This window comes from Bufo gargarizans, chromosome 8, assembly GCF_014858855.1.
Source record: "Bufo gargarizans isolate SCDJY-AF-19 chromosome 8, ASM1485885v1, whole genome shotgun sequence".
NCBI classification, from domain to species: Eukaryota; Metazoa; Chordata; class Amphibia; order Anura; family Bufonidae; genus Bufo; species Bufo gargarizans.
Window position 1 is genome coordinate 84,809,071 of NC_058087.1, and position 24,376 is coordinate 84,833,446.

A 24,376-nucleotide genomic window follows, 5' to 3' on the forward strand; every position below is an offset into this window, starting at 1 on the left:
TTCTTCAGATTTCAAGGAAATGGGTCCACATCCGTGATGTGAAATGCACATGGCTGGTGACCTGCTACCTGTGTATTGTGGAACCGCCATATGCAACCCGCAGCCGGGGCACGGTGCCCTTACGTTTGTGTGAACAAGCCCTTATTGTCTGATTTTAACGTTTCCTATGCCGATGGGAGGAGAGAAAAAAAATCAATGAATTCTTTATTCCAAATTTTTTCTTTTATCTGGCAGAGGAGATATTTGGCAGGATATACCGTAATTTCTTTTACTGAAGTTTCTTTTATGCCGCTGCTCATTTCTAATAATGGGACAAAACATCTGTTTGGGTTGTTTTTGCTGAAGGATATGTCATAGAAGCGAAATATTCATTCTCTTTATGGCTATCAATATCCGATTGTCTGCCTGGGGAAGACCAGACAGGAATAGGATTTCTGATAAGATTTTCGTTGGACATTAATGAAAGGAATTCTTTAAATGAATGCGCCTTCCCAGCAGGCATCTGTAGTAAAAGAAGTGTCATTAATAAAAGTGTCAGTGCTCTGCAAATTGCAGTCTCTATGACCTGTGGGTGTAGTGAATAGAATCTCCCCTCCTGTGGATTGATGGCGGTCCTGTCACGGCTGGAAGCACGTGCTTTCCTGGCAGTTGAATTCCTGAAACTGTTCCTCGTGCTGGCTGATGCAGGGTCATTTTTGTATCCTGCGTTTTGCTGAATCCAGAGGACACAAGTTGCTCCTTTTTTCCTTCCTAGCTCTTTTTCATGGCAGGGAGAGAGCGGTGCACGCTGGGCTGAGACACAGTGATGATGTCATCCTCTGTGTCCGGCTCTGTGCTCCTGCCTAAGTCTGGTGCGCAGACCAGATTAGTTGATTGAAGAGCAGGCTCAGCACTGGATCGATCATCCTGAAGACATCTGCGGAGCCACTGTTCCCCTCTGTAAGTTTCTGCCTTTTTAATTAATTGTTTTAGCAAATCTTCCACTTTCTTTTAAGTGCAGGTTATGTTTCTTCCTCCAGGTTTCTTCACTGCCACTTACTTGAGTGCCCAGTAATGGTCTTTTCTCTTCTTTTATAGGTACCTTCACATGATCATCCGTTGCTGTCTCCTCCAATCAAGTTTCTCCAGTGGTGTCTTCTGCCAGTACCATCCCCCTCTGAATCCAGGTGAGTAATAAAAATAACTGCAATACTTGCGCATGTAAATAGTGGGTTCATGACACCATGTCCCCCCTATTTGCATCCACAAATATGGATTAGTCAGTCTGTCTGGAAAGCCGCAGCCAGCAGCCCACTGCACTATGACACAGGCTGGAGCCGGGAGGACTGGTAGAGGATGTTCTATCCAGACCACTCTGTCACCTCAGTGCAGACATCTGTAGGACCACCACTGCTGGATTGAAGGGTGGTCATAACCATGGAAACGAGCAGTGAATAATGTGATGGAAAAATGAATCCAACCAGCAAAGGAAGAAATATGTATAATAACGATACAATAGTAAGTGCCTTGTATTAACGTTTTCTACATAATAAATGCTACTTACTGAAGTGAGACAACCCCTTTAAGGCCTCTTTCAAACGACTATATGGCTTTTTCTGTGTTTTGCGGGCAGTTTTTTCCGGATTTGTGTTTCAGTTCAATTTTTCCATTCCGTTTTTCCATATGGCATATACAGTATACAGTAATTACATGTAAAAAATTGGGATGGGCATAACATTTTCAATAGATGGTTCCGCAAAAAACAGAACGGATACGGAAGACATACGGATGCATTTCTGTATGTGTTCTGTCTTTTTTGCAGACCCATTGACTTGAATGGAGCCACGGAACGTGATTTGCAGGCAATAGGGCATGTTCTATCTTTTAACGGAACGGAAATACAGAAATGGAATGCATAAAGAACACATTCCATTTTTTTTTTTTTTTTTTTGTGGAACCATTGAAATGAATAGAACCATTCGGTATACGGAACAGAAAAAAACCAGCCCGTAAACGGAAAAAAAAGGTCATGTAAAAGAGGCCTAATTGTTCAATGATGGCTATATAGCAATCAATGAACACAATAGGCAAAAAAATTAAAAAGTTTTTACAAATATTTAAAAAATAAAAGTTCAAATCACTCCCCTTTCCTTAAAATAAAAATACTTAACCAATAAAAAAAATAAAAAAATCTCATGGGCATCGCTGTCTGCGAAAATGCCCATACAATTAAAATTTAACAATATTAATGGCATATGGAAAATGGCATAATGGGAAAAAAAATAAAAACAGCCAATTTGCCATTTTTTTGTCACTTCAATTCGCCAATATTTTTTTTTATAAAAAGTGATCAAAAAGTCGGACACACACTTCAAATTGGTATCACTGAAAAGTGCAGCTCGCCCGTCAAAAATGAGCCCTCACACACCTCCGTACACATAACTACATAAAAGTTATAGGGGTCATAAAATGGTGATCATTATTTTTTTTCTCAAAGGTTTAAAAAAGAATTTCAGTATTAAAACGCAAGAAAAAATATACAAGTATGGTATAGTTGTAACTCTACTGACCTGGAGATTGAAGATAACGGGTAAATTTTACCGCATAGTGTATGGTATGATTAAAAAATAAATAAAACCTTTGTTAGAATTGTGTTTTTTTCCCCCCTATTCTACCCTATTTGGAATTTTTTGCCCGCTTCCCACTACATGGTATACACCTGTAAATGGTGCCATTAAAAAGTACAACTTGTCTAGTAAACAGTAAGCTCTTCTAAGGCTATGTGAACGGAAAAATAAAAAAGGACTATGGGAAGGTGGGGAGTGAAAAACGAAAACACAAAAATGGAAAATCTCAGGGTCCTCTAAGGGTTAAAGAGACTCATAACTGAACTACAGCTACACTTCAAAAGAAGGTTAATGTCCTTCTTTTGCACTTAGCTACAGTGCTGCCCATAATTATTCATACCCCTGGCAAATTTTGACTTAAAGTTACTTTTATTCAACCAGCAAGTCATTTTTCTGACGGGAAATGACATAGGTGTCTCCCAAAAGATAATAAGATGATATACAAGAGTCATTATTGTGGGAAAAAAACTTTTCTCAGCTTTTATTTACATTTAAAGGGAACCTGTCACCGAGATTTTGTGTATAGAGCTGAGGGCATGGGCTGATAGATGGCTGCTAGCAAATCCTCAATACCCAGTCCCCATAGCTCTGTGTGCTTTTATTGTGTAAGAAAACAGATTTGATACATATGCAAATTACCCTGAGAAGAGTCCTGTCCCTGACTCATCTCACGTACAGGACTCATCTCAGGTTAATTTGCATATGTATCAAATTGATTTTTTAAGCAATAAAAGCACACAGAGCTATGGGGACTGGGTATTGCGGATGTGCTAGCGGCCATCTAGCAAACCATGTCCTCAGCTCTATACACAAAATCCCGGTGACAGGTTCCCTTTAAGCAAAAAGTGTCCAGTTCAAAATTATGCATACCCTTCTCAATAATCAATAGAAAAGCCTTTATTGGCTATTACAGCAATAGAATGCCTCCTATAATTGCAGACCAGCTTTTTGCATGTCTCCACAGGTATTTTTGCCCATTCATCTTTAGCAATGAGCTCCGAATCTTTCAGGTTGGAGGGTCTTCTTGCCATCACCCTGATCTTTAGCTCCCTCCACAGATTCTCAATTGGATTCAAGTCTGGACTCTGGCTGGGCCACTCCAAAACGTTAATGTTGTTGTCTGCTAACCATTTCTTCACCACTTTTGCTGTGTTTTTTGGGTCATTGTCATGCTGAAATGTCCACTGGTGTCCAAGGCCAAGTTTCTCTGCAGACTGCCTGATGTTGCCGTTGAGAATCCTCATGTATTGCTCTTTTTTCACGGTGCAGTTTACCATGATTAGGTTCCCTGGTCCATTGGCTGAAAAACACCCCCAAAGCATTAGGTTCCCACCACCATGTTTGACAGTGGGGATGGTGTTCTTTGGGTGGAAGACTTCTCCTTTTATATGGCAAATGAAGGAAACATCATTGTGACCAAACAATAACATTTTTGTTTCATCTGACCATAACACAGAAGACCAGAAGTCTTCTTCTTTGTCCAGATAAGCTTTTGCAAAGGCCAAGCGAGCTTTTGTGTGCCTTATCTGGAGAAGTGGCGTCCTCCTTGGTCTGCATCCGTGGAACCCAGCAGTGTGCAGTGTCCGTTGGATTATCTGCCTTGAGACATTGCCACCAGCAGAGCCCAGATTCACCAGGATGGCCTTGGTGGTGATTCTTGGATTCTTTTTCACCTCTCTAACTATCCTCCTGGCCAGCACAGGTGTCACTTTTGGCTTCCGACCACGTCCAATGAGATTTTCCACTGTGCGGAGCATCTTGTATTTTTTAATAATACTTTGAACTGTAGTCACTGGAACTTGAAAACATTTAGAAATGGCCTTGTAGCCCTATCCTGACTTGTGAGCAGCCACAGTGTGCAGCCGCCGGTCCTCACTGAGCTCCTTTGTCTTAACCATGACAGTCCACAAGACAACTGCAGAGAGCTGCTGTTCCCAATTAATCAGGGTAATTAGGGTGCTTAGAACAGCTTGGACTATTTAGAATGGTATAGAACTTTTGATTTTCCCACAGACTGTGACAGTTTGTAAAGGGTATGAATAATTTAGTACTGGACACTTTTTGCTCAAATGTAAATAAAAGCTGAGAAATTGTTTTTTTCCACAATAATGCCTCTTGTACATCGACTTATCTTTTGGGAGACACCTATGTCATTTCCTGTCAAAAAAATAATTGCTGGTTGAATAAAAGTAACTTTAAAGGGACACTGACAGGGCCAATAAGCATATTGAGGTATATATATGGCAGTACAGGTCTTATAATGGGTATTACAATCATCTAAGTATCCCCCCTGTCCACCTTATACATACAGTAAACTTAAGTTTTATAACCTGCTCCAACGGTCTTCAATCTGCCCAAGGGGCGGCGTTTCACCTCTCTTGCGCCCAGCCAGCCTCCCCCAACTGCCGCTTTGAAGCGCCACCCAGCTCATAAATATTCAGTTTGCTGGGCGGCTTCTGCTGTCCCCGCTCTGAAGCTCTGCGCTGAACAGTGCCCGGAGCATGCGCCGGATCTTGTGAAGTCGGGGACAGTAAGCGCCGCCCAGCGAAGTGAATATTGATGAGCTGGGCGGCGCTTACTGTACCGGACTTCACAAGATCCGGCGCATGCGCTGGGCACTGTTAAGCGCAGCGCTTCAGAGCAGGGACCGCAGAAGCCGCCCAGCAAACTTAGATGATTGTAATACCCATTATAAGACCTGTACTGCCATATATATACCTCAATATGCTTATTGGCCCTGTCAGTGTCCCTTTAAGTCAAAATTTGCCAGGGGTATGAATAATTATGGGCAGCACTGTATAAACAAAGGATAAAGAACATAATACACAATGACTTGTATATCTACACTTCAACTGGAGTCCTGACTTCATCCAAAATTAAAGTACATACATCACCTATTGAGTTAACATCATCTGACAGCGACACATCAGCTGGGAAGCCCTTTCAGTGAAAGCACTCAAAGACTCGATCGGGCAAACGCCAATTAGTTCCCTACAGAGGCGTCCCCTCCCCGTCCCCTCCCCATCCCCTCCCCCGTAGGATGATCTTCTGGCTTCTTTCCTGAAGGGTTACAGCTTTATACAGATTAAACAAAAAGCTCAATTCCCTAGTGGAACATAGCCAGCGCATGCGCTCCATAATTGTCACTGTGTACGTGTTGTTCATCTGCTCTGACCCCAGACCTTGGCGGGGCCAGTTCCCAGGTCTGCAGTGAGTCAGAATCCCTAAACAACCTTGAGAAAATATGTAGACAAAGCCTTACTCCCTGCAACTGCATTCACAGGTCTTAAAATGGAATTCAAATGATCAGAAACTACATCTTTAACATTATAGAAAAAAAATCACCAGCCTATGTACGCTCCTATGGTCCCGACCACTAGAGAGACTGGCGCTTTCTCGTAGTGTGCAAGCACGTCCAGCACTGGAATGCAGGGTGGTCATAACCATGCAAACGAGCTGTGTATAATATGATGGGAAAAATTAATCCAGCCAGCAAAGAAAGCAATATGGGTAATCACAATACATTAGTAAGTGCCTTGTATTAACATTCCCCACATGATAATTTGATGAAAAGAGACAATCCCTTTAACTCCAAACTTCCTAGATGACAATATAGCAGGTATTTTTGTGGTGCTGTTATAGTGGAACCCATTAGTACTTATGTATTGTTGTCCTTTCCAGTATCACTGAGTCTTCTCTTCCATTGCAATGTGTTGTATAATTTAGGTCCTGTCTTGCTCTCCTGTCCGCTGGTACCCTGTAGTGTGCTGATGTTCTGTAGACATGTCCTTTGGCCACTGAATTGTTGCTGGCGGAATTTGGTGTGGATTCCTCACTAAACAGCAGCCGCATCGACACACGAGACTGATTTGTGGCCACAACATCCTTCTCTTGCTGTAGTCACAGCAGTAAACCAAGGCCACATGAACCACAGAGTGGCCCCCGACGAGAACTATAGGAGGCCGTTTCCATGCACCCAGAGGCTTTTTGGTGCAGAATCCGAACCTAATTCAGCCTGCAAAATGTGTGGACAGTGGACGGGGCCTAACAGTTCTGTCGGTTTTGTCTGTAGCTCTTAGCACTTATTATAATGGGGTGGGGGTGGTAAGGCAGCTGTTTCTGCTGTACTTAGCTCACCTAAGCTGTATATAGTACTGGCGAATTTCAATAAATATTATCGAAAAGTTAATTTGTTTTCGTTAATTCAATTCAAAAAGTGAAATTCATATATTCTAGATTCATTACACACAGAGTGATCTATTTCGAGTGTTTATTTCCTTTAATGTTGATGATTATGGCTTACAGCCAGGGTCTGTTTTAGACAAAATGTGGCCCTGGGCAAAATCAAAAGAGGGGGCCCACATCTTGTAATAATGTGCTAAAAACACAGTCCGATGTCCGACATCCCCGCCGATCAGCTGTTTGTTCACTGCTGCTGTCCCACATAGACATACAGCAGCAGAGCAGAAAGAGAAAAGGACACGTGCGCACAGCATTACTAGCGTAATGATTTCTCTTACATGTGAGGGAGGAGACCGTACACTGCATTGTAAAATGCAGCTGTTTAACTGTCCACCCATTTGCTTCTTCGGACGTTCAGCTGAACAGCATCACTGAAGCACGGGGCCCCCTTAGACAATGGACCCTGCATACAGCTAATGAAAACCCAAAATAGAATATTATATAAGACCAATTCAAAAAATGATTTTAATACAAAAATGTTGGCCTACTGAAAAGTATGTATAGTATATGTACTCAATACTTGGTCGGGACTTCTTTTGCATGAATTACTGCATCAATGGGGCGTGGCATGGAGGCAATCAGCCTGTGGCACTGCCGAGGTGTTATGGAACCCCAGATTGCTTTTAATTATGGCCTTCAGCTTGTCTGCATTGAAGGGTCTGGTGTCTCTCATCTTCCTCTTGACAATAACACAGTGGACCAACACCAGCAGATGACATGGTTCCACAAACCATTACTGACTGTGGAAACTTCATACTTGACCTCAAGCACCTTGAATTGTGTGCCTCTCCACTCTTCCTACAGACTCTGGAACCTTAATTTCCAAATGAAATGCAAAATTTACTTTAATCTGAAAACAGGACTTTTTCTCCTTAGTCCAGTTAAGACGCTTCTGACATTGTCTCTGGGTCGTGAGTGGCTTGACACAAGGAATGCGATAGCCCATGTCCTGGAAATGTCTGGGTGTGGTGGCTCTTGAAGCACTGACTCTGACCACAGTCCATTCCTTTACAATCTCCCACAAATTCTTGAATGGCCTTTTCTTGACAATCCTTTCAAGGCTGCAGTAATTCCTGCTGATTGTGCACCTTTTTCTACCACACTTTTTCACTTTCTATTAATCTGCTTGGATACGGCACTCTGTGAACAGCCAGCTTCTTTAGCAATTACCTCAATTGACTTGCCATCCTGGTGGAGGGTGTCTCTTGGATAAGGCTGCATTAACACCGTGGAACACCGTCCGTGTGATACCGGCCTGGATTTCTTCAGAGTGCACAGTGTCATTTGTTGCTATGACATTCACGCCGGTATTACACGGACCGCGTTCCACGGACGTGTGAATGCCGCCTAAGTCAGCAGTCTTCCCCATGATTGTGTAGCCTACTGAACCAGGCTGAGGGGCAATTTAAAGGCTTAGGAAACCTTTGCAGATGGCTTGTGTTGATTATCTGATTAGAGTGTGACACCATGATTCTACAATATTGAACTTTTTCACAATATTCAAATTTTCTGAGATAGTGACTTTTGGGTTTTCATTAGCTATAAGCTATAACCATCAACATTAAGAGAAATAAACACTTGAAATAGATCGCTCTGTGTGTAATGAATGTAATGAATTTTTCAACTGAATTATTTAAATAAATTAACTTTTCGATGATATTCTAATTTATTGAGATGCATCTGTATAGGTAACATATAGCACTTCATTGGCAGAGGGTTTATCATAAGGCTAGGTTCACATCTGCATCAGAGGCTGTTAGATTCTGCTGTCATAGAGCCTGTCATAGATACAGGACAGTGCAACATGCTGTGCCAGTAAAATGCCGGGTTTTCTATTGGAAACCTGACAATGCCATTACAGCTAACGCGGTCCATTGGGCGCTGTTCTTTGCAGTCATTTGATGGTTCCACCGCTTTTGTTATTTTAATTTTTCTGCTCCTGAAATGGTGCTCAACAACAGAAATTGAAATCCCAGCCTCAGGATGATGATCTGTAATTGTATGGTATTTATATGCTCCTGTATCAGTAGAGTTGTTTTTTTTTCCCAGCAATTTGTAACTTTGAAAAATTAAAACAAATAAAAAAATTATAGCAAAATTGTGTTTTTTTTTCTTAAAAAATTGGTCTTGAAAATAAATAATTCCTTTCTCCTTTGTTGCAACACTGTCTGTCTACCAAGTAAAGACAGCTGTTTGGATCTCTTGACTGCGGCCTTTTTTTGCAGTCAGGAGCTATACCAAGAGGCACGTGGAACAGGAGTAGTAACTACTCATACAATTAAAACTCCAGATGTAGAGTGTGGTGAGGTTTGGGTTGCTTGGTGCTATATACAGGGGCGTACACAGAAATCATTGGGCCCCATAGCAAGAATTTAGATTGGGCCCCCATGCCCGTTCCTAGTCCCTCCTACTATACGCCCGGGCTCCTCTTACTTCCCTCCCTAACTTCTCCCCTGCCCCACCTCATGCAGAAGTATTTTGTTCTACAAAATGGCAGTACTCATGCCGGATCCCAACAGACCCATTAGGCTACTTTCACACTTGCGGCAGGACGGATCCGACAGGCTGTTCACCATGTCGGATCCATCCTGTGGCTATTTCGCCGTGCCGCCTGACCGCCGCTCCATCCCCATTGACTATATGGTGCACGGCGAAAGTCGCCGGACTAAAAAGTCAGACATGCAGTACCTTTTAGTCCGGCGGCTTTCGCCGTGCACCGCCATGCTGCGCCAGAGCTCCGCCCCTGTTATAGTCAATGGGGACAGAGCGGCGGTCGCGCGAAATAGCCACAGGACGGATCCGACAGGGTGAACAGCCTGTTGGATCCGTCCTGCCGCAAGTGTGAAAGTCGCCTTATAGAGAATGGGATCTGATAGTTCCCGGCGGTGTTCAGCATATATTGACAAGAATCTGGGGCGTTACATGATGTAATACCACTAGAGATGAGCGAACCTCTGTTTTAAGTTCGGCGTCTAAAGTTCGGGTTTGGATTAGCGGAGAATCCCGATCTGGAACCGGATATGGATTCCGACTTCCGTTGTGGTCCGTGGTAGCGGAATCAATAATGGCCGATTATTGATTCCGCTACCACGGACCACAACGGAAGTCGGAATCCATATCCGGTTCCAGATCGGGATTCTCCGCTAATCCAAACCCGAACTTTAGACGCCGAACTTAAAACAGAAGTTCGCTCATCTCTAAATACCACCCAACTTTCCTGCTGTCCAGCATGGCACATGCGCAGAGACATGAGAAAAGTTTGAGGAAGTGAGTGCCCCCTTCCCCCATCCTCTGTGTCATGCAGGACAGCTGGGAGACAGTGACATTACTCGCTATCCTGCATGACACATGTGCAGAGACAGGAGTCTCTGGGAAAGCTGGGTGAACCCCTCCCCCCTGCCTTACCATGTTCTTATTATCTGCATTTATGCCTTGCAGGATAGCAGGAAATCTGAGGGACATTGCATGATGTAATAGCACCCAGCTTTTCTGCTGCCCTGCATGGCACATGTGGAGAGACATGAGAAAGTAACACAACTCCCACCTCCCCTCATATCTTCTCATGCCTCTGCACTTGTGCCATGCAGGACATCAGGAAAGCCGAGTCACATTACATAATAGCACCCAGCTTTCCTCCTGTTCTGAATGACATATGTGCAGAGGAATAGCCTGGGAAAGCTGAGTGACTCCCCCCTCATCTACAAGTGGTCACTTACTTCATTACTGGTGGGGTAGTGGCAATCCAGAGAGGAATCAGGCATAATGGAGCTAACAGGCGGGAGGCGGAGCTAGCTGACGGGAGGCGGGGCTAGGAGGCGGGGCTAGCAGACGGGAGACAGTTAGGAAGATAGAAGGGGCGGGGCCTCTCCTCCACTGCGGGCCCCTCTTCCTCACGGGCCCCATAGCAGCTGCGTGGTCTGCCTATATGGTAGGTACGCCACTGGCTATATACTTAACATTTCTATTGCAGCAAAGGCCAACTGGATCATTTCTGGAGGTGTTTGTCAGTACAATGCCTTGTCTCTGAGGACAGCTCTTTTTATAGTTTTGATATTCTAGTATCAAGACAGTCGATAGTTAGCAGACCACCCCCAATCCATCAAGTACATGTTACAGGGAGTCTGCCACATCATTTTCACCAATATAAGTAACAGCACTGCCCCACACAAGATGGCAAACACATTACAAACATACCTATCTGTACCTTGTGTCTTTATTACAGAATAAAACGTGCTTTTATTCTGCTGAAAAAATGGCTCCCAAATGCCTGGTTGGGTAAGCTTTGCTCTTCCATGTGCCCAAAGAAACTAGACTTTGAAGGGGGTGGTGGCTGTGAAGGCACCTGAAAGCGAAAGTAAATACAGGTTTAACTGCTTTCACTCCCAACTCTTTCTGACAGCTATATCTTCCGATGTAGTGGATATAATGCTGTAATTAACCCCTTCCTCTTCAGTATGGGTTGCTTTGGGCATTTGGAATGGAAAGACTGCCCACGCTGGACACATAGGCTAACTTTCACATTAGCGTTAATATTTTCTGGTATTGAGATTCGTCATAGGGTCTCAATACCGGAAAAAAATGCTTCAGTTTTGTCCCCATTCACTGTCAATGGGGACAAGATTGAACTGAACAGAACTGATCATACCGAAGAGCAAACCGCAGCATGCCGCCGTTTTCTCTGACACAATAAAAGATGGATCCATAGAAACATAGAATGGGTCTGCAGATAAGAACCATTTGGCCCATCTAGTGTGCCCAATATACTGAATACTATGAATAGCCCTTGGCCCTATCTTATATGAAGGATGGCCTTATGCCTATCCCATGCATGCTTAAACTCCTCCACTGTATTTGCAGCTACCACTTCTGCAGGAAGGCTATTCCATGCATCCACTGCTCTCTCAGTAAAGTAATACTTCCTGATATTACCTTTAAACCTTTGCCCCTCTAATTTAAAATGATGTCCTCTTGTAGCAGTTTTTCTTCTTTTAAATATTCTCTCCTCTTTTACCTTGTTGATTCCCTTTATGTTTTTAAAAGTTTCTATCATATCCCCTCTGTCTCGTCTTTCTTCCAAGCTATACATGTTAAGGTCCTTTATTCTTTCCTGGTAAGTTTTATCCTGCAATCAATGTACCAGTTTAGTAGCTCTTCTCTGAACTCTCTCCAAAGTATCGATATCCTTCTGGAGATATGGTCTCCAGTACTGCGCACAATACTCCAAATGAGGTCTCACTAGTGCTCTGTAGAGCGGCATGAGCACCTCCCTCTTTCTACTAGTAATTCCTCTCCCTATACACCCAAGCATTCTCCTAGCATTTCCTGCTGCTCTATGACATTGTCTGCCTACCTTTAAGTCTTCTGAAATAATGACCCCTAAATCCCTTTCCTCAGATACTGAGGTTAGGACTGTATCACTGAATTTATATTCTGCTCTTGGGTTTTTACGCCCCAGGTGCATTATCTTGCACTTATCAACATTACATTTTAGTTATAATAAATATATAACACGGCTCAACTGTTCAATTGAATGGTAGAGGTGCTGATCTGCTGGTTTGACTCACCTAGTCAAAGGAATAATGGAAATGATACAGAAGGTAGCAGGCACACTCGTATTTGGGATAAATAATGGTTTTATTTTAAATAACTAAAATTAGTTCAAATCTGGTATAGGATATGGTGTCTCTTGGAAGGGGAATGACGTGGAGTAAAAGAGGTGGTGGTGGTGGTGGGACCTCCGGACACTAGGTGTGTGTACCGGATAGGAAAAAGGTTGCGAGGTTTGTGAGTGGTACTAATATTAGGTGAGTACCTAATTAGGTCAAGTTCAAATGAGTCTGTATGGATTGTAAAAATATATTCAGAGAAAACATAAAAATTGGATGAAAATATAAAAAAATACAAAAGTAAGTGACTGCGTTCCGCGGCCCCGCTAAAAAAATATAACATGTCCTATTCTTGTCCACACTTTGCGGACAAGAATAGGCATTTATATTGACCGCCGCCCATTCCATTCAGCAAATTGCGGAAGGCACAGGGGCGGCTTCAGTTTTTTTGCGGATCTGCGGGTTGCGGACCACAAAAAACTGAACGGTTGTGTGCATGAGGCCTAATTCATTCAACAATATGGGAGTCCAAGCACAAAGACTGCAATTTATTGATAAGTCTTCTATGTGGGACAGTATCAAAAGCCTTGCTAAAGTCTAGATAAGCGATGTCTACTGCAACTCCGCCATCTATTATTTTAGTCACCCAATCAAAAAAATTAATAAGATTAGTTTGATATGAGCTCCCTGAAGTAAACCCATGCTTTTTTTCATCTTTCAATCCATGGGATTTTAGATGTTCCACAATCCTCTCCTTAAGTATTGTTCCCATTAATTTCCCCACTATTGATGTCAGGCTTACTGGCCTATAGTTGCCCGATTCCTCCCTACTACCTTTCTTGTGAATGGGCACAACATTTGCTAATATCCAATCTTTTATCCATCCTCCATTGACTTTTAATGGAGTTCATGACGGATCCGTCTTGGCTATGTTAAAGATAATACAACCGGATCCGTTAAACAGATGCAGATGGTTGTATTATCAGTAATGGAAGCATTTTTGCTGAACCCTGTTGGATCCAGCAAAACGCTAGTGTGACAGTAGCCTTAGGAGCCGTTATTAAGCAGAATAAAAGCACATTTTCTGCACTTGGACTAAAGACACTAGGTACACACAGGTATGTTTGAAATATTCTGTGGGGCAGTGCTGTTGGTTATATTGGTGAAAATCATGTGACAGGCTCCCTTTAACCTCCTAAGAGCTGTTTCACATGAGCGTATGCAGTGCATGTCATCCACTGCGTGAATGACAGCCAAACCCCGCACTGGACAGCAAAGACATGGAGCCTTACCATGAGTGATAATGCTCTGTGCCTCTCTGTGTTCTTTTTGCTACAAAATTACGGTGACAGCTTTATCTCACTGTGATTTTGTAGTAAAAAGATCACAGAGAGGCACAGATCATTATCAATCATGAATAATGCTCCATGTCTCTGCTTTCCGGAACGGGTCTTGGCTGTCATTCACGCAGTGGATGACACGTACGGCATCCACTCATGTGAAACAGCCTTAATAGTCATGTTAAAATTGGAAAAACCCTCCCAAAAATGTCACTTTTTTAAATTGTAGATTTGTAATGTGTGTCTGCAGTTAATCTTGTTGGCGCACAAATCAGGGCATTTTTTTATTTTATTTTAGCCTTAAAACCCAATACTATTTCCTCCCTTTGTGTTTTAGCAGTCATAACTTTTTAATTTTTTCTTCTAAATTTTTATTTTTTATTTTGCGGGATTAGTTGTAGGTTTTTTAGGAACCATTTTGGGGCATATATTGTGTATTAAATAACGTATTATTTTATTTGTAGGGGGAACGTTTGAAAAAGCAGCAATTTTTACATTATTTTGTGTCAATGATGATAGTGTCATATTTCTATATATATAATTTTATTTTATTTTTTTCTCTCTGCCTGCAGCCTGTCAGCTCTGCAGCTTCTCCATCATTCTTCTCCACACTGACAGGGAGGAGAGGCTGCTTTAGCTGCTCATATATCTGGTTTGGTGCCAGCTAGAGATGTGGGCCTTGTATTGTTTGAAAGCTGACATTCCAAGCTGTGGGATGCTGTGAATGCAGCTGAAAGTGAAAGTAAAAGCAGGTTTTGCCCGCAATTATTCCCGACTCGATTTCATACTTGGGGTTTCTTGCAGTTTCTGTCATTTTACCAGACAAAAAGAAAAGGATAAAATAGCGTAGCATGCCCTGCTTTTTTTGTCCATTTTACCAGACTGGAGACTCCACAGTAGTGGTGAATCTAGCTTTAGTGCATAATTATAGATGTACTAGCAGAAGGACCCGTCTTCGCACGGGTATATTTCATCTATTTCATTTTATGTTTCCCGTAAAAAGATATTGACAGTTTCCCCCATAACAGTGAACTCTAAAGTACCTGCCCCTTTAACAATGACCTTTCACAGTGCCCACCGCTTTAACATTGACCTCCACAGTGCCTGCCCCTTTAACAGCGACCACCCCTTTAATAGTGACTTCCACAGTGCCTGCCCTTTTAACAATGACTTCCACAGTGCCCGCCCCTTTAACAGTGATTTATATTTTTATTTTTTTAAACCGGACTCTCAAAAGGAACCCATTATGGTCAGTCGGTTCCATTTGGCTAAATTCGAGTGAGATATCTGCTGAATTCTACACTTCTGTTACTTTTCTTACCTTGCTCCTAAAAGTACTGAAAATCTCTAGTTTAACAAAAAGAACAAAGTACAGAAAATACTGACAAAAATATGTGTGAATGAGACCTTATGTCATATGGCAGTAGATTGAGAACATCAGAGCCCCAGGAGGACACCCCCCTAAAAGTGATAGAACGCATAAATGTCCTTCTCTTTTTGGCAATCACACTCATGGGCATATCCCTTAGGCCTCTTGCCACAAATGTGTGCGCCCTGTGGCTGTGCTGCGGGCCGCAATGCGCGAACACCCACCGCGAGGCAGCTGCAGCAGATCGCGGACCCATTCACTTTAATGGGTCCGCTATCTGGCCGTTCCACAAAAAGATAGGACATGTTCCATCTTTTTTCGGAACAGAAGTACAGCCCCAAACCGCACAGAAGCTCTCTGTAGTGCTTCCATAGGGTTCCGTTCTGCACCATTCCGCATCTCCGGATTTGCGGACCCATTGAAGTGTATGGGTCCGCATCCGTGATGCGGTCCGCAATACGGCCACGGAGTGCACACATTCGTATGCAATAAGCCTTAGGCTCTGTCCACATCTGCTATGGAGGCCTAGTTCATAGCCTCCATTGAAAATACTGCTGCATTATTTTCTGTTACAAAGATCGAAAACAACAGATGACATAATGCAGCGCTGGATCTGTGGCATGACGTACATGGGTAGCTCACAACAGACTCCATTGACTTATGGGGTCCGCTGTGTGCTACCCATGTCTGTCATACAACAGGTCCGGCCACGGCCGTCTTTAATTTTGATTGGATCCTGGGCAAAAATTTACTTGGGCCCCCTTGATCCTGCCTTCCCACACCCTAGCATGCAATCACACCCTCCACCACAACACACACACACACACAAAAATCCACACACCTGGTAGAGTAGTAAACTTCAATAATGATGAGTGGCCACTAGAGGTGTTCCTTGGCAGTAATGTAAATACTGCCTTTTATTCTGAAAAGGCAGTATTTACATTTAAAAAGCTTGCAGAGACATGCTATAGACACCAGAACTACTACGTTTAGCTGTTGTTTTTCTGGTGACTATAGTGTCCCTTTAATATAGAGAGAAAAAAAAGAATCAGCACAAAAGTAAAATGGCTATATCATTATTTTAAAAATTAAAGCACAACTTCTGACACAAATATATAGTATTTTTCAGATTACAATTTTTTTTACAATGTACAGATAGTACTGTACTACTAACCCCTACATACAGGCTAATACAGTGCCACATACCTCTTACATCCAGTGACGTCTCTTTGATGTAGATGTTCTTTTTCCTCATCTTCTTCTTTCAGACCTTCAGACCACCAGACCCCCATTTTTCAGCCTTTTTTTGTCTCTGCAGTTTAATAACCAAAATCTTAGTTCTCCCATCTTCTGGACAATTCATCCTACCACCCCCAATACTGTGCCGCTCTGCTCCCCAATACTATACTGCAGAAACAGATAAACCCCCTGATAATAGTAGTATCATGCAGATAGTGCCCTTCAATAATTATTGTCACACAGTGCCCTAAAATAACTGCCCCCAGCAAGTAGTGCCCCTGACACTAATAGTGTAAACATAACGTCCCCCAAAAATAATTGTGGTAAGCTGATACTATGCCAAGGTGCCCCCATAGTAATAGTGCTCCAAAAAGTCCCACCAATAGATATAATTCTCTGCTAGAGCACACATGGTAGTAATATTGCTCCTACAGTGCCCCCAACATGTCCCCACTGTGCCCCAGAAGTAATAATGCTCTCATAGTGTCCATACTAGTAATCATGTTCCCCATAGACCCCCCAGTAGTAATAATTCTCCTTAAAATGCCACCTTTTAATGCCCCAGTTGAGCTAATGTCCCCATAGTGCCCTCATAATGTGCCAATATAAAATACCCCTATATAGTGCCCCCAGTATATTCCCCCATAGTGCTCCTCTCACCCCTTCTTCCTGGTGCCCCCATAATGTATGTCATCGCAATTCATACAATTTCCTTCTTCTTTGTGTGGTGCCAAATCAATTAGAAGTACCGTATTTATCGGCGTATAACATGCACTTTTTCCCCCTGAAAATAGGGGGAAAATGATGTATGCGTGTTATACGCCGATATAATGTTAAGAAGCCATGTTTTTACATACCGGAGGTATAACATTAAGACGGCGCAGCGCCTGCCGCAGCTCCCTCCTCATGCGCCGCCTGTCCCAGCTCCCTCTGTCATGCGGCGCCTGCCCCAGCTCACTCTGTCATGCGCCGCCTGCCTGTTCATTCATAAAGTGAGATAAGCAGGCAGGCGGCGCATGAGGAGGGAGCTGGGGCAGGCGGCGCATGAGGAGGGAGCTGGGGCAGGCAGCGCATCAGGAGGGAGCTGAGACAGGCGGCGCATGACCGAGGGAGATGCCGGTCCGCGCCGTCTTAATGTTATACCTCCGGTACTACAGTAAGTACCGTACAGCGCGTCTTCAAGAGATCAGATTGAATGTTTAACAGTTGCGGGGCCCGGTGTATTAGAGTAGAGTCACTGCATCGGGCCCCGCCATGAGTGTCCCCGCCTCCTCTCTCCACACTGATCCATCTGATGGGGGATCTGTAGATGACACTTATGGGGATCTGTGGATGACATAAGTGTCATCCACAGAGCCCCATAAGTGTCATCCTTTTACATTATTTACCTTATAAGTGGTAATAATATTAATAAAAAAAAGTTCTGAGCTACCCTTTTTTTCCTGAAATTTCCCTCTTAAAATGAAGGTGCGTGTTATACGCCAATAAATACGGTATAAGTATGTGCATGCCATACAGCTTTCATAATGAGACCAGACACACTAGGTGGTTTCATGGGAAAGCACTTCCTCATCCCTTTGAGCAAGACCCTCGTTTATTTAAAAATAAATTCACATATATATGTAGCAGACATGACATCACAAAAGGCGTGTTCCTTAAGAAGAGACTATTGGCTCCTTAACCTGATAGGAGTGGTTTCAGCAACTTCAACTGAGTTCATAGGTATGTTTGAAAACTGTAATGTAATCCCCCCCCCCCCCCCCCCCCATTTACCTTAAACAAAAGAATGCACAAATGGCTCAAACATCTGGTTTGCGGCCATCTTGTGGACAAAAATGTGTACTACAGAATGTTCACACCACATACACATAGAGAAACAAAGTCCATCTCTCACAAATCCCTCCTTTTGCGGGAAATAGACCAAAGGTGCAAAGGCAAAGTGAGGTACTCTCCCAACGCCCTAAACAGCGAAGATCTGGACTTTCCTTATTGCTTCACCAGGTCCCCTCAATTCCCTTTTGGGTTTGCCTTCACCTTGTCCTATTTACCCTGCAACTATCAGCAAGGTTTTATTTACTTTAAGATGGAATAATCTTTGTCTTTGACAGGGGCACAGCACATATATATATAGTGTGGGCATAGATGTAGTAAAACATTTTAAAAACAATTTTCCTAAAATGGAGAACTATATAACAGCCTGTTAAAACCAAATGCTAAAAACATTGTAGTCGCTGAACCAGTTCCCAAAACATTATTATAGCCATGATATTATTAATTTCATAATTTTTCCCATCAGTTCATTTGATAAAGTCCATCAATTTCCTCAGATTCTTGGTGATCCTTCCATCAGGGGCACTGTTGTCTGGAATGTAGATGCAGCAGTTCCTGTAGACCCCTTCTTTTTTCTGCTGTCAAGGACCAGAGTCATCACTGAAAAGGAGCTCAGTTGTTCCACTATTCCCTTCACAGCATCACAGATATGATTCACAAATCTCTGTTGATGACAATAGAGATGTTAATCAAATCTACATTTTTTATTTATTTATTTATTTCACTACTAATCGTGGGAATTAATGACTCAAATCCTGCAACTATCTGACTTTTTGCTTTAAATTAGAAACTCTTCTACAGATTCCTATGGCATCCATGTATACATATGAGTCAAGGATGTAGGGAGTGACCTCCTTAGTCGTGACCGGACATTGTTTTTTCCTACTCATTTGATCTCACTCGGGAGGTGAGAATAGAACAAATGGCATTAGTACTTGATCAGGGTACATTGGCCACTTCATTCTACCTGCATCCCTGGTCGGAGTTTTAAATCTCCACACAATCACCAGATATGACCAGTAGGAACTATCAGAGTCACTACTTGTCTTCTTCAGCTGAATTAATTAAAAACAATATCCTGGGGGGAAAACACCAAAGGGCTTCCCTGTATAAATCCTGTCTCTAAGGCCAGTTTGTCATATTTTTAAATTGGCCAAATATTTAATGCCTACTATAGGTAAGGATGTAGGAGCCACAGATGCAACTGAACTTTGAGGTTTTTCCCTTACCAACATTCTAAATTTGCCTAGGGGATCTTTGTCACTTACACGTGCTCCTAACACATATACACTACGTGCAGAATTATTAGGCAAATGAGTATTTTGACCACATCATCCTCTTTATGCATGTTGTTTTACTCCAAGCTGTATAGGCTCGAAAGCCTACTACCAATTAAGCATATTAGGTGATGTGCATCTCTGTAATGAGAAGGGGTGTGGTCTAATGACATCAACACCCTATATCAGGTGTGCATAATTATTAGGCAACTTCCTTTCCTTTGGCAAAATGGGTCAAAAGAAGGACTTGACAGGCTCAGAAAAGTCAAAAATAGTGAGATATCTTGCAGAGGGATGCAGCACTCTTAAAATTGCAAAGCTTCTGAAGCGTGATCATCGAACAATCAAGCGTTTCATTCAAAATAGTCAACAGGGTCACAAGAAGCGTGTGGAAAAACCAAGGCGCAAAATAACTGCCCATGAACTGAGAAAAGTCAAGCGTGCAGCTGCCAAGATGCCACTTGCCACCAGTTTGGCCATATTTCAGAGCTGCAACATCACTGGAGTGCCCAAAAGCACAAGGTGTGCAATACTCAGAGACATGGCCAAGGTAAGAAAGGCTGAAAGACGACCACCACTGAACAAGACACACAAGCTGAAACGTCAAGACTGGGCCAAGAAATATCTCAAGACTGATTTTTCTAAGGTTTTATGGACTGATGAAATGAGAGTGAGTCTTGATGGGCCAGATGGCTGGATTGGTAAAGGGCAGAGAGCTCCAGTCCGACTCAGACGCCAGCAAGGTGGAGGTGGAGTACTGGTTTGGGCTGGTATCATCAAAGATGAGCTTGTGGGGCCTTTTTGGGTTGAGGATGGAGTCAAGCTCAACTCCCAGTCCTACTGCCAGTTTCTGGAAGACACCTTCTTCAAGCAGTGGTACAGGAAGAAGTCTGCAAGGCAAGAAAAACATGATTTTCATGCAGGACAATGCTCCATCACATGCGTCCAAGTACTCCACAACGTGGCTGGCAAGAAAGGGTATAAAAGAAGAAAATCTAATGACATGGCCTCCTTGTTCACCTGATCTGAACCCCATTGAGAACCTGTGGTCCATCATCAAATGTGAGATTTACAAGGAGGGAAAACAGTACACCTCTCTGAACAGTGTCTGGGAGGCTGTGGTTGCTGCTGCACGCAATGTTGATGGTGAACAGATCAAAACACGGACAGAATCCATGGATGGCAGGCTTTTGAGTGTCCTTGCAAAGAAAGGTGGCTATATTGGTCACTGATTTGTTTTTGTTTTGTTTTTGAATGTCAGAAATGTATATTTGTGAATGTTGAGATGTTATATTGGTTTCACTGGTAAAAATAAATAATTGAAATGGGTATATATTAGTTTTTTGTTAAGTTGCCTAATAATTATGTACAGTAATAGTCACCTGCACACACAGATATCCCCCTAAAATAGCTAAAACTAAAAACAAACTAAAAACTACTTCCAAAAATATTCAGCTTTGATATTAATGAGTTTTTTGGGTTCATTGAGAACATGGTTGTTGTTCAATAATAAAATTAATCCTCAAAAATACAACTTGCCTAATAATTCTGCACTCCCTGTATCACCGAATCCTGTTGGATAGGATTTCTAATGGACGCGAACAGAGGATTACACTCATGTTTACAACTGTTTGGTGGTGTTCCCTTCAGGAAAGTCATTCCTTTGCCATATTTCACCTTACTGACTCTAGAGGTAGTTTCCACGGGTTTATATTCCCAACACTTCAGACTAGTACTCCATTCTGTTAATCTCCCATATCCTCAGTTGGTGTGGTCATATCTAAACACAATTACCATAGACTGGGTCAGTTCCAGTCACACAGATGGACTTATCAGACCAAAACCAAGTGTTCTATCTGTCATCTGTCTTACAGTCAACTATAATGCAAAAGTCAACTTAGTTGTTCCTGACTCATCTTGATAATATAATACCGTTGGAATTTGATTTGACTGTGATTTCCCCCTTATACAATATGAAACAGACAATACGACATTAAACAAAACATTATGGCTCTTATAGTCCTGGCACTTGATTGCAATACGATCAGTTTCTCCTTCCAATTCGACAGCAGTGGCGGCGGTTATAAGGACTTGATGTAGATCTTCATACCGTAGCTCTAGGACTTTCCGCACGTCTCTCATTTCATCACTACCCAATATCCTGATTGTAAAGAATGAATTGCTTCTATACAGTCTGGATTCTAGGAAACAACTAAAATTTGGAAATACACATTAGACAATAATTTGTGCAACAGACAACATAATTTGAAAAACGACTATGCTGCATCTGGAACTATTGGAGAAATAGAGACCAAATCTAGGGGCATTCCCAAAGAGTACTTCAAAAGGACTTAGACCTATCTTCTGGTTAGATGTGTACCGGATGGAGGAAAAAACCCTAGGGGTAGGTTCTCTTACCTCAGTCAGTATCTTTTAGCTGTAGCTTTTGCTACAGGCCAAATCTCAGAATATCCTTAAAAGAGATCAATACAGACACAGACATATTCACACTGTTCCACCTTTGTTTTGAATGTAGTCAATCCCCAGTCTCTGAAATGGGTAAGATGAACTTGGCATATACCTTCCTGGAACTCCCATAGTTCTCCCATCATTATTATAGCATTCACCTTCAACTAATCTAGTGGCAGCATTGTTGAACCCAGGAGCAATTCACCACAGAACCCAATCACACCTTCTCTCTCCCCATTTGCCCATGTTCTAAATCCATCCTCTTTATGTAGAGTGCCCTCTAAAGGAAGAGTTTCTTACCAACGGTCCAGAGTCCAATCATCACTTCTACCTTTATCCTTTGATGTTTCCTTTCAGCCTCACACAGATTTCCACTTAGCATAGACTTCAGGTAATAGTTATCCTCTACCTTTTCAGGCAGCATCAGGGCATCAAACATCTTTCATACACTCAGCATTCATTATTGATGGGCTTACCCATGGATCAAACTAAATCTCTGCTTCACCAGATTAGACCATAATAATGAGTGATACCGAAGGCATACCTGGATTAACCCCTTCAGGACCTTGGACGAGTATACTCGTCCTGGAGCAACGGTACTTAGCACTCCAGGACGAGTATACTCGTCCTGGCATTAAACTGTCACCATGTCTGCAGACATGGTGACAGCGCTGAGTGCTGGCTGTTACACACAGCCAGGCACCCAGGCTCAATGTCGAGGGGGGTCCTGTGACCCCCCCATATCGGCGATTGCTGCAAACCGCAGGTCAAATCAGACCTGCGGTTTGCAGCGCTTTATGTAGTCAGGGACCGCAGGGATCAGAAACCTAAAAATGGCCAAAATCTAATTTTTTTAACCCCCCCCTGCACCCCTGAATTCATTTATGTTGCGGGGTGCAGGGGGGCGGTTTGTGGGCGGTGCGGCAGGCGAGATCGCGATCCCCCGCCCGCCTCCCGCTGAATTTTCATTGGTGGGTCAGTGGTATACCAGAGTGTCAGCACATTGCTGACACTCTGGTATAAACGACTGACATCGCTGCGATGTCAGCCGTTTAGCTGTTTCACCCTTTCCATTCTGCGGTCCGTACGGACCGCAGTATGGAAAGGGTTAAGTAAGGGAGCTCCCCCCTCTGCCATCGGGGGGCTGCTGTACCTTTGCAGCCCCCAGATGGATGGGGGTACAGAGGGAGGGAGCTCCCCTCCTTCCCCTTCCCCGTCTGCTCAGTTGTGGCAGACGGGGAAGGTTCCCATGGCAACAGGATGCCTTCTCAGGCGTCCTGCTGTCCATGGTGCTGAACAGATCTATGCTAAAAGCATAGATCTGTTCAGTGTAAGTAAAATACAGTACAGTACAATATATGTTGTACTGTACTGTATTATACAGACATCAGACCCACTGGATCTTCAAGAACCAAGTGGGTCTGGGTCCAAAAAATGTAAAAAAAAATATAATAAAAACACATTTATCACTGAATAAAAGTGTAAAAAATAAAATACACTACACATATTAGGTATCGCCGTGTCCGTAACGACCTGATCTATAAAACGGTCATGTTACTTTCTCCGCACAGTGAACGCTATAAAAATAAAAAAATAAAAACTATCAGGAAATAGAAATTTTGCCCACCTTACTTCCCAAAAAAGCTAATAAAAGTGATCAAAAGAGTCGCATGTACGCCAAAATAAAACCAATCAAACCGTCACCTCATCCCGCAAAAAATGAGCCCCTACATGAGACAATGGCCCAAAAAATAAAAAACTATGGGGACACTATAACATGATTTTTTTTTGTTTCAAAAATGATATTATTGTGTAAAACTTACATAAATAAAAAAAGTATACATATTAGGTATCGCCGCGTCACCTTACATAACAAAAAGTGTAATAGCAAGCGATCAAAAAGTCATATGCACCCCAAACAATCAAACTGTCATCTCATCCCACAAAAAAAATACCCTAGCCAAGATAATGGCCCAAAAACTGAAAAAACGATGGCTCTTAGACTATGGAAACACTAAAACATGATTTTTTTTTGTTTCAAAAATGAAATCATTGTGTAAAACTTACATAAAGAAAAAAAAGTATACATATTAGGTATCGCCGCATCGGTATCGACCGGCTCTATAAAAATATCGCATGACCTAACCCCTCAGGTGAACACCGTAAAAAAAATAAAAATAAAAACGGTGTAAAAAAAGCCATTTTTTGTCATCTTATGTCACAAAAAGTGTAATAGCAAGCGATCAAAAAGTCATATGCCCCCCAAATAAGTGCCAATAAAACCGTTATCTCATCCCACAAAAAATGAGACCCTACTTTAGATATTCGCCCAAAAACTGAAAAAACTATGGCTCTCAGACTATGGAGACACTAAAACATATTTTTTTGTTTCAAAAAT

At 42.6% G+C, this 24,376-nt stretch overlaps 1 protein-coding gene across 2 annotated transcripts in view; it reads left to right on the forward strand.

Annotated features, from left to right (window-relative positions):
- The first annotated feature begins 873 nt into the window (after positions 1-873).
- Positions 874-24,376, forward strand: part of LOC122945346 — an 82,786-nt gene continuing 59,283 nt past the window's right edge. For both annotated transcript variants that reach the window (XM_044304417.1, XM_044304416.1), the window contains exons 1-2: positions 874-939; positions 1,078-1,166. The gene's annotated coding sequence lies outside the window, so the exon portion shown is untranslated. The remainder of the gene's footprint in view (positions 940-1,077; positions 1,167-24,376) is intronic.